A 12,320-nucleotide genomic window follows, 5' to 3' on the forward strand; every position below is an offset into this window, starting at 1 on the left:
GAGCTGGTCCAATTCTAAACAGATTAATATAATTAAAATCCCGACACCTTTTTACAGCATAGTGCACTGGCTAATAAAACCGTTTATCACTAGGACAGACACTTTGAGTAGTACATATGGATCTTTGGAGGAAATCTTTTCAGAAACTAGTTATAGACAAGTTGTCGTTTTTACTGTCTTTAAAAAATATATGCAAATCTTGTATAAGGTTTTATTTATATTTAGGTTCGTTTTCTATTACAACATGAAACAATTAGGTTTTCTAAAAACAGTGTCTAATATAACTATAGTAAAAAAAATATTGACTTTCTCTTAAAGGAACATTCCTATAGAATAGATATGTGTGTTATACCTAACTCAGGGTCTGGGAGGGTAATGTATGACTTCCTTCTTTGGTGTTCTTTGAATCTCTTTGTCATTCACTGCCCCTTGAGGCCCGACACTAGGCATAACACAATGTATCTGTTTTGCCTGGAGTGTTCCTTTAAATATGCTTAAAGTGACATGAACTTTGAGTTTTATTTTTCTTAAGCTTCAAAGATTACCATAAAGATATTGTAAACAAAGACCCGGATCGACGCAGCCTGTAGTGTTTCTCGTGACTTATTTGAAAGCTTCTGTTTATGCCCTTGAGATTCCAAAACTTGTGGGGTGTTGATTTTCCTTCTGATTCAGAAATGCTACAATTATTATTCTGTATTATTTGATATTGGAGAGGAATGCATTACAGCTTTATAGACTCGTTCTGTATAACTTTATCTCTGAAGAAATAAATCCAACATCTCCAGGGTCATTTGGGGACAGAAGTTGCAATGAAATAACTAATAATTTATTCAAGGTGACCTAAAAATATAATTTAATCATTACCTATTTTAAAATCATGGATTTTTACTTTACCTCTTTTGAAGTGTAATGACAAACATTGCTCCATGTCTAAAAAAAAAAAATGTTCATAAAGGATTACATTGCGGTGAACAACTGAGCCACCATCTTTCTTGATCATGTATAGTTTTATTACCAGTAAATTATAACTGCATGCTGGTACAGCTAGAATTATAGCAGCCCTCGATATTAAGGGAATTTGTATCCGCTGAAAATAATCATATACACTAACATTTGTATTCGTCAGTGTGTATTTCCGTTTGTCTCAGTTGGGCCTTCATGTTGCATTGCATAAATTATTTAAAGGGGTATTGTAATTTCAGCAAATAATGCTTACTCATAGTATAATGAAAGTTATAACATTTTCCCAATACACTTTCCATATCAAATCCTTACGGTTTTCAAGATCTCTGCTTGCAGTCATGCAATAGGAAACTTCATTGTTTCACTTCCAGGGGTAAAAATGTTTCCTGGTCATGTGATGTACACACAGGTGCATGGTTCGTTACAGTACAGTTATCAGAGCTGTGTTTTGTAACAAGCCGAGCACCTGTGTGTACATCACATGAGTATGACAGATTTTTAGATTTTTATCCCCTACAAGTAAACTATAAAGGCAGGGGTGTAACTAGGATTTGTGGAACACAAGAGAGTAAAGGGGAGACCCCAGGTAGTTGGCAGGCACACTATTAATTGACAAGAGAGAAAGAATCGCCCTCAGGCGACAAGCCAAATTTCCCAACTACCCAAAAATAAAATAAATGAATCTTTATTAGCTTCTTGTAGCAGGACAGACCACACATACAAATTTAAAATTCTCACTACCAGAGGACCAGATAACAGTGATTTGCCTGTAAATACAAGCATTAGGTAAATACCAATAGAGCACGTATTATTAGGTCTAGCAAGTTAGATCCAAACAATCAACTAGATGGATAGTAAGTCCGGTCAATGATAGGAATTAAAATAAGATTAGAAGCCCCCCGACATGTTTCGCTACTACGTAGCGTCCTCAGGGGTACACGGGGCTAATTTCTTTCTCTCTTGTCAATTAACTAGGATTTGTAGGGCCCCATTGCAAAATAATATAAACTTCCACCACCTAGAAAGGAAACCGAAATAGCAGCAGCAATAAAAAGTATGGATAATAGTGCCATATATCAGAGAACCCACGTAGTAGTAGTAGTAGTAGTAGTAGTAGTGGTAGTGGTAGTGGTAGTGGTAGTAGTGGTAGTGGTAGTAGTAGTAGTCCTGGTCCTGAATGGGCCCCTCATTAACCTCTGGGCCCCATGTCAGCAGCTATGGATGCTACGGCTATACTTATTACCATGAATACATGTTCTCATTAAGGAAGGAAAGATGCTGATTCCATGAGGAATTAATACAGAAATTATATTGGAAAATAAATCCACAAATAATTAGTTATATTTGCTGAAACCAGAATACCCCTTTAACTGTGAAAATATAAGTCTTCTTATATTTTATAACACACATACACATGTATTTTTTATCTGTAGGAAAAACAAAAAATTGGACCTGTTTCTGCTGAAAATCTGCATATTATGACAAAATCATGATCTTCATAAAGAAGTCCTTGCCCATTGATAGATATCTTTAACCAAGTAAGTGATTTATTCATTTTACAAAATATGTCAATCGCTGCACTTTTCAGCCACAGATCTTCTATATAGGAATAATTTTTATGATCTAGCTTCACATTTCAGAATTTGCTATTAAAACACTACACTCATACTTTTTTTGTGTTTCTAGATGATAGTTTGGCTGTAAAAATACCTGTTCTTCTAGAAATCCATGAGTTTTTAAAAACACATAGGTAAAATTATGCTAAAAACAATACACAAATGGTTCTATTGAATATAATTATTGGACAAAACTAGTATCTATGCAATTAACATTTTCAATGTCCTTTTCAGCTTACATTGTGTGCAAAATAGGGTTTCAGTTAAGTACTGGATTTGGTTACCGGGTTCTCCTCTTTGGATAATCTTTTCTTGTTAAATGGGTCCTCTAAAAATAGGCTGTTCAGCTGCTGGGAACCCCTGCGTTCTGTGGTAAAATCTGGCATCAAGTGTTAAATTTACCTGCAGTGACACCGCAGGGGAAATGGAGTATTACATGATGCCCATTGACATCGATGGACTGTGCATTGCTCAAACTCTTGGGCTGGGAAATCTGCATTTTATATCTGCTCTCTTCTCCAGCAAATTCACAAAGGCCCTCAATTAGAATTAGTCAATAGGGTATTTGAAAATTAGTTTCCTAAACCAGAACACCCCTTTAAGTGGATTTATTGAAGTTATAACCAATAGTGAATTTGACAATGACTTCTGGAAAGATCATCTCATCTTCTATTTTCCATTTTGTAAATGAGGGAGTCAAACAGCACATGCCGGGAACACTCATTAATATGCTTTACAGATATGAGTCATGGCCCCTTTAGCATGGATAAAAAAAAACGAGAGACACCCGTTCAGAATGTATGTCTGGCAGAGTAAAATAGGTCTAGAAGGAATTCCTCTTATCATTTATTTTAAACGCACATGATTTATATAGTGGAAATACATTGTCACAGAGGCAGAAACAGGAAGGGACAATGATGGATCTGCAGAAAATAACCTATACACCTATACCTTGTATCTCTTTGTCATTTTTGCTTAGAGTGAGAACTAAAGGTCAATTACAAAAAAATAAGGAAGGAAATAGACAAATAGTAGAAGTATTGATAATGAGCTCTGAACAAGATAAGAGACACTGCTCTTGGTTTTATCAAGTGGGAGAAGAGGGAAGCACTATGACCGACCCATGTCGGAGTTTAAATAATGACTGCGTAGGAATCGGTGGTGCTAACTTATGTCGTCAGTGTTGAAATAAAAGGTGATTTATACATGTTGTTCTATCGGATAGAACATTTCAATCTACCATTTATAGGTTGGATACAGTAATTTACCATCACATAGTGTTAAAATATTGCCCAGTTGTCCGTACTCATGTATATAAAGCTTAAGCCCTCCATAACTATTTTTCCATTCAAAACCAATAAATTCTGATCTGTTTTTTTAGCACAATACTTTTTGAATTAACGGAGTGTCCTGTAAACAAAAAATATATATATTTTTGGGTTTATCAGATTACAAAATACATTTCCTGGTAAATCAATTATCAATTAAAAAAGACCCAAATAAGATGATTTTAGTGGATTGCGTCCACTTGTTTTAATACCATAGACGAAACTATTTTCATACCAAAGTTCATTACTACTCATATGGTATGAAACCTTGTTACGTCAATGGCCTGCTTTAAGTAGACTTCTGTCTACCATCGGCATTGGCCTGGTTGATGGGCCACACATGTTGCATTATGTGTGGCTAGTTTTTGCTGGTAGGACAGAATCCATCATGTGTATACACCCTCTGCATAGTGTAAAAGGCAATAAAGATCTTTTGGAAGACAAAATGGCTTTCATAATCGACGGTGTTATGTCTATGATGTTATGAATAACTTTTCTTGTTAGGTCTTTCCAAGTATGTTAGTGGAGTCAGACTGCGTTGTTCTTCAAACAGATTTGTGAATGTTAGGGTCTAAATACTACTGTTAAATGAGGATAAATGACGGCTTTTTAAAAATATACTGTAAGAAACAAAAATGTCCTTTTAAGTTAACATGAGTCATGGGAACTTTTCTCCTTGGCCATAACCCAATATATTCCCAATACACCTAGGTCTGCCAAGATCAAGAAATGGATGAAAAGTTGGTTGTGGGAAATATGATTTGGGATGCCCTTATTAATGGCACTGTGTTTTTTGGATACGTTTTGGTTTTGTGACTTGTTCTAGTCCATTAAATTGGAGGATATTAATGAGAGAAGAGTTATTTTTGTCAATGTCTTTCTATGTTCTTATTTATTTTTCTTTATGTTTTACTAAGAAAGCACAATGGTCATAGATGTTATATATTTTATAGTTTAGTAGTTTGTAATGTTATTTTGTAGAGTATGTTTTAGACCAGTTTCACAAAGCCATAAAATATCAGTATTTTGGCATCCATATTATGACTGAAGCCCTGATGCCCCTTTTACCTACACTAGAAAAAATTCAGTGGTCATTCATTGCTAAAAGGAGACTGCGGAAAAAGTTGGTTCAAGTCCCCTCCTGTATAAAATACAACATGCCGATCCTTAATCCCCCCCCCCCCCCCCCCCCAACCGCAGATATCTGGGGAAAGTTTTTCTACCTCTCTACACATTAGATAGTTGGGGGATCCTGTCAATAATTATATCATGTGTATGTGAAGCTTATCTTAGTTTCATATAATGTGTGTCTGTCACTACAAAATGTTTTGCCTAGTGGCCTCCACCAAGCTTGATCTTGCCCTGTCAGCGTTGTCAACCAAGAATTTGTTTTCATGGACCGTAAGAAAAAATGAGATCATTAGAAGCCGGTTTCTATAGCTTATGTGTACTAGTTACAAAAATATTAACTAGGAATAAAATGATTCAATAGTTGACACACCTTTTCTATGCAATAGAGTTGTCCCGATTCTATGAAATACAATTATATTGTTCCTTTTACCAGGAGAACAAAAAGCATAAAAAGCGGTTTAAATAAACTGAACTATTTATCCTATGTCATCCTAAGCAATACATAAGGAATACATGATAATAAAATGGTTAACCTGATTGAGCTAAAACATAGTTATTGAACAAAAGGATTTTCTATAAAGGAAATTCAAAGTTTAAACATGTTTCTTTTTGTCCTAAAACACAATGTAGACGTGTATTTTAATCGTGGCTTTAATGTTATCATTTCTATACTACTGTTTGGAGTTATTATTTGTTTCCACATGTTTTGGGATTTTGTTAGTGTTTTAGGTTAATCTGCACATGGGCTTTGATAGCAGTTGTTAAATCTAAGCATTTTATTTTCATCAAAATGACAAGTTGGTTTTGTGTTGGTGACTCAGCTGAATAGTCTCTTGGTTAGAATATCTCCATTCATTGACTTGTTACATAGCGTACTGCAGTCCTCTAATTAGGAAGCAATTAGCGATTGTGCAACAACCTGAAGCCATGTGAGGCCATAAGTGTAGTCGCATTGAACTTTATTTGCATAGGGTGAAGCTCCGTATATAAATAAATTATGGACATAAAGTTAAACAGCTGTGATGGATTACTAAACCTCACATGTTCCGGCTTTAGTTTCAAGTGTAAGTACACTATTAGTGGAGTTTAGGCCATAGCTGTCACCTTGTCAGACCTCAGTGTTGGGCTGTCATGTGGTCTGTAAGGCACATCTTAAAGCAATGCAGACGAGCTGTCGAACGGGATGTTGCTTGTTGCACCTTCATCCTAAAAAAATGTCACGTTTGTCGTCAATTAGCGTTGACTTTCATCCATACAAATAATTGACAATCTGACCAGATTGTGATAAACCTTACTGGATTTTTTTTTTTTCCGCTGTAGTCAGTCTTAACCTGAAGATTATGGTATCATGAACCAATTACTAGCCAACTAGAAATACAAAAGGGGTGTTTTTTTTTTTTCAATAATATTTGTAATAGTATTGGGTTCTCAAGGGGGGTACTGGTTCGCCTTGCAAAGATCGTCTGATGTAGGGTGTCTTACAGCCAATGTTACACCAGATGGATTTTTGTAAGAAGAGCCAGTATCCCCCGAGTTACTGCTCAAAGGCATCTCACCCTGCCAACCAGTACCCTGTTCTGAGGAGCTAAAACGTCGAAACAACAGTCTACAGATGAGTGTGTCTACTGTAGCTATGTTTCAAGGCTCTTTAATAGGTCGGACATTGACTTACAGGATAGTTACCTAATAGGTGGCTCTAGAGACAGTTTTCTTCCTTCTGGAGGAGAGGTAATTTGCAGAATAGTATTGGGCAAAGGTACACTCAGATGACCAATGACCAAGCATCTGTTGGCCAGCTTTTATTTGGTGTCTATGGGCAGTTTAATCATTCCTCAGATTAATGTAATGCCACTTAGTATTAGAACACAGTACATTACTGATGTCTTGCAAAGACATTTTGATTAATACAAGCTAGTGTATCTATATTAACCTCTTAATATTGGTCTTGATGTTACCTTTGACCAAATAGCAGTCTCGGTCTACAAGAAGCTGGAAGGGTGTACAAAGTGTGTCCGTTCTAGATAATTGTTTCTGTAAGATTTTGTGTGGGGTACATTAAGGGTAGCTTGGACTTCTTACATACTATTCACTGGAGGCAAAGTTCACGTGGCTGGAGACCCTGACAGTGCATGCAATGAGAAGTTGCTCTACTGTTAACTTTATTGCATTCATTTTACTGTATAAAGCTGGTGAACTGCGATGTCTGCTCAGAGCAGCCGTATTCCCCTGTGTATTCTGCACAGAAGTTTATGTAACCAGTAGACTGAAATCTATAGCTTCATTTAGTTCAGACCCTAGAGGAATGCTGCCTGCCCCTGGCTAACCAGCACAAATATCTTTAGCTGACCACATATTCCATGGCTATTGTATGGTTTCCACAAGCTTGTTAGAACAGTGCTGAATATAACGATGACTACCACCTTCAGAACTAATATAATGTCTAGTCAGTGCCGTATACAAATTTATAGATATGGTTTGTAGATTGCGATTTTGTGTAACATTAATTGAAGAAACCGGAAAATAGTGATTGCGTCATCTTAGTTTTAGGGATGCCATTAGCAGGACACAGGTACTGGGCAGGGCTTTACAGCCGTCCGTAAATTAATGGACAGTCCGAAAAACGCAGGACTTTTTTACAGTGTCCGTAAAAATAAAAATAAAAATTAGTCCACGATTTTTGTGAGGTTGTTGTATCTTGTACATATTTTGTAACTATCATATTTTTAAGGGTCACAGTGCATGCTGCTAATGTGTTCGTATCAGTATTTTAAGTTATATATATTTATTACTTACAATCTTTATGACTCATTGTGGTTTTCCAATTGATCTGTAAAAGTTTTTGGCTGTCTGTGGTTTTTTGAGAAGTTGTCCTGAAAAATGAGGGTTGGCATCTGTGGTCCTGGGCTTGGATACGACCAGTGACATGGTTTTTAAATCTTTCTGTGCCAGTTTAGGTTTATACTAATAATAAAAACATACTGATAGGTCAATTGGCCTCCTTTGAAATTGGCCCTGGAGTGTGATATGTACCTGAGACAAGGGCACACATACCTTAGAGACCGTCAAGGTGGCTGCTATACGACCAGTGATGAAAGGGGACCCAGATGAGGTTTCCCCATTCTTTTTTGCTGTAGGAATCTGCACAAGGCTCCTTTCCACAGGTACCACCACATTAGGAACTAAGGAAAGGGCAAAGTATAAAGGTACTTTTACACCGGCACATTTTGGCCGGTGCAACGAGTGCTGATCAACGAGACAGCTGGTTGATCAGCGGCTCGTTTGCTCCTTTCACAAGGAGCTAGTATAGGGACGAGCACTCGTTACTCCGATTGCTTGTCCCTATGCATACGTATCATGTCAACAGCACGTCTCCCTGATTACACAGGGAGATGTGCTGCCGACAAGGATAATATTTTGCACTTCTAAAACTATATGATCAGCAGATGAACGACCGTTCACATGGAAATGGCCTAACACTAGGAGGGGACCTATTTTACTCTTGCTCTGGGGTTCACTCCCCTCAGTGTTTTCTGATATATGGAAAATTTGTGAGCCAAACAAAGGACCGTAACACACATGAGCTATTTAAATAACAAAAAATATCTAACCAAAGCATTATAATCTTAACAATGCATTATTTGTTAATGCAGATATTCAATGTGAAATTAAATTATATCTATGTTAGTTTTTGAGTTATCTTAGCCAAAAAGCCTTCTTTTCTTGTTTTTAACATTTATATTTATATAAAGAAAATGTATGTTTTCCCGTAGGGTCTGTTGGTTATATCTTCTTCTACAACATAATCGGGGCCAGTATTGGGCCTTTACGTTAAAGGTTTAATCTTACGTAGACAACTTTTCATTAAACACACCTAATAATGATGCAATTTAATGTTTATTGGATTTTTGTTGGGCATTACCCTGGTATTTCCATCTGCTACCGACACCTTTTTAAAATGGTCCTCATCCCAATCTAAAACCCCAGTGCTTTAGTTTTCCATATTTTTTTTATGTGTTCTGAAAATAATCTATCATTGGAAGGATTGTTGATTAATTCTACATTGTGATTACCTTAGTCAAGCCCAGGAATTCCCCACCAACTGAGTTTTACTCCCCCATGAAAATTTTTTCACTGTTTATTTCTAGTAACTGCAATAACAGAATTTCTTTGTGATTGTAAATCTCAGCCCCCTCTGCAAGACTTTGAAAACAAAATTGTCAACCCAAATTCTTTTCCATTCTTTGTTATTGTTAAATTAAATACCAGAACCTGTGGGCGCTAATTAATGTGCACTTTCCAGTTCCTGACACTGTGGTGTATACTGTAAACACGTTCCAAGTGAAAAGTTGTGTTTGGAGAACCGCGGGGTCCACTTAGGACGACATAATGTACTGGTGACATGCTCAGTTAGCAAGTAGCTTACCGGTGTATATAATGCTGCATGTCGCTATATACAGTCTTTGACTTCTGGATTCCTGGCTTTGATCCTTCGAAGCCGCATGGAAGGAAGGAAAACAAAACAAATGTGGGCACATTCAGCTGTAAGAAACATGTCGAAGCCCTTCTTGTTAGGCAAACTCAGGTAGTGTTTTTATTGTCAATAATTGTCTCCACTTATTGCATGAGAGGAGCTCAAGTTTTGTGCAGGCATGACCCATGTGCGGGAAAATGACCCTACAACAAAACGCAAACAAAAATTGGCTAGTTGATTTTTGTTACCTTTTTGCTTACATATTTTGACTCATAACTTATCTATTACCTATCCGTTTCTAGTCCATTTTCCTATCCACCATAATCCGTATCCATGATAGAGAGGAGAGTATACTATCCATAATTCCCTTTCCATAACTCTTTTATTGTTCTTCATATGGAGAACAAATAAATTGTGGATTAAAAAAAACTAATAGCCATTTGTAATCACCCTTCACATCTCTACTTTTTCCTTTCTTGCAAACAGGATTAGAAACAGTCTGCAAAAAACCAAGTGTCAAGAAACATATAATAACTTATATTAAACATTTCATGGTTCGTTCCACAATTTATGACCTCATTATGTTTTTTTCTCTTACTTTTTTGTTCTAATCATTCCAGGGCAGTACAGGTTTCTGACATAAAGCTGTCACAGCGACTGCTAACTACGTTAAACATATTCAAAAGTATTACAAATGCAAAAAAAAAACAAAAAAAACATAGCCGATTATGCAAATCATTTCCTCTAAAAGTTCAGCAGTGTGCCAACAATATTAAATATGAAATTACAGTAAAACCTGGACTACTTCTAATCTGCTATATAACATGAGGGTTTAATAATTCTCCGCTTGCTGGCCACATGTGCCTGAGACAGCCAGGAAACTGAATCAGTGCAGAGAAGGGATTACAGATTCCTCTGAAATATGCATTGTCTGAAATGGCCTCTGGTGACCAACATTCATGAATGGCTGATTTTACTGCAGCGACAAATCATCTGTTTTAATTATATCAGCCTACTTTGTGTGACCAGTATATTTTTAGCACAAGATGAGATATGGTTTTTAAACCGCAGGAACAGAAAAAAATAAATATGTGTAAATTAAATTTAGTAATGCTGCAAAATAATGATTGATTCGGCAATTTACGCTGGGACAGTGCTTCAAAGGGAAATATACGTTGTTTTTTTGTTTTAACGTAGTAGGATAATCCGCTTTTAACACTTTTTACCCTTGGAACTGAGAATTATGTTTTGCTTCACACATACATAAAATCCTGAACATATCACATCTACTGTATATGGATGAAACCTATGTAAACCCAATGTAACCATAGACTATTTTTGTTCATGAAAAGATGACCTATATATTGCCCTCAAGTTACAAGAAGCATTCATTTTCTCCACCATACTTGACCTGATGCCTACCGAGATGCCAGGTCAGGCCCTAGAGTTGGGAAATGTATGGCCAGTCAGAAACTTGGACAATCCTTGTTTGTTAGAAAGGACCCATGACAATAAGCTTATCACAGGGTGCCCAGCTACTGGGACCTGCGGTCAATTACTGTAAACTGTGGAGAAAGCAAGCCTACAATTGCCCTTACACACATGGGGCAAAGCAGTTACAGGATATCTAGATCACAATCTATAAGAGATTATTCAACCATGGGTAAGACGGTCAGTCTATACAGTCTCCTTACTGCACAATAAAAGGGTTTTCTGGGACAAATTGATGGGCTATGCTTTGTATGGCATATAGTCGAATGGGACAGAATTGCAGAACCAGGCACTGTTTCACTGTGTAGACGAGCCACTATGCCTCCTTAAATGAAGCGGCTCATTCATTCTGTTCATCGGTGGGGGTCTGACCCCCACCAATTAAACTAAACCCCTTTAAGTAACATCCTAACAAGTTGTATTATGATATACTTTGATCGGGAAAAACTATTTTATTTGCCTATGGCTTGCAAGGAGGTTAAGGGTTGTAATATAACATTTCTTATGTAATACAAGACATTAACTTTTAGCTCCATATTATACATGGGTTTTCTGTTTGTTACGGAGAAGTTTTATTTTATGTGTACTTTACAAATAATGTGCAGGAATTTTAGAACTGTAAATTAAACCAAAGGTTCAGGGTTTAGTATACAGTTACTCTAGCCTTCTGCCCGTAGACTGGAAATCCTGCCGGAAATTGAACTGGGATTTGTTTCCATTATTTTGGTTGTTCTCAAGGCCATCCTTAATCTCCTGTGGTCTAGTCCACAGATAATAACCCAGTGTCAGCAATGTTCAATTGGACATAAAATCCTTGCATCTGGTATTCTTCTAATTGCATTTTTAAAATTGGACTTTTAGTCAAAGCTCTAGAAGAGTCAGGTTAACATTATCATGTACCTCCAGTTCCAGTATATCTTTACTTCAGGCAGAACTTACTAAATAAAGAAAATCTGTCTCAGAGAGAGATATATATATATATATATATATATATATATATATATATATATATAATTACACCCCTGCTCCAGCCTGTCCCAGCACTGCTTTATTTATGAAAAACTTCAGAGCACCTGAACAGGTAACCTATTAATTGTACCCAGTAAAAGCTTATAAGAGACAGAGGGCGCTCTCTGAAGATTGTACCTTAAAAAGGTCATATTGACACAAGAGTCGGCTATCGCTTATCACTACTGGATCCGTTTCGATTTCACGGGAGGGGAATAAGCTGTGTATAGCAGTGGCTTATTTTTCATAGAGACAAAGGAATGGGAATGTTGAAATCCAAAATGCCTGATCACTCTCCTAATGGCAAAC

At 36.7% G+C, this 12,320-nt stretch overlaps 1 protein-coding gene across 3 annotated transcripts in view; it reads left to right on the forward strand.

Annotated features, from left to right (window-relative positions):
- Window positions 1-12,320, forward strand: part of SULF1 (sulfatase 1) — a 115,138-nt gene that overhangs the window by 11,552 nt on the left and 91,266 nt on the right. For 2 of the 3 annotated variants that reach the window (XM_075826129.1, XM_075826132.1), the window contains exon 2: window positions 2,400-2,504. The exons of the other annotated variant lie outside the window; for it this stretch is intronic. The gene's annotated coding sequence lies outside the window, so the exon portion shown is untranslated. The remainder of the gene's footprint in view (window positions 1-2,399; window positions 2,505-12,320) is intronic. 3 annotated transcript variants of the gene reach the window in all.

The sequence above is a fragment of the Rhinoderma darwinii genome, chromosome 5 (assembly GCF_050947455.1).
Source record: "Rhinoderma darwinii isolate aRhiDar2 chromosome 5, aRhiDar2.hap1, whole genome shotgun sequence".
In the NCBI taxonomy this organism is placed as follows: domain Eukaryota; kingdom Metazoa; phylum Chordata; class Amphibia; order Anura; family Rhinodermatidae; genus Rhinoderma; species Rhinoderma darwinii.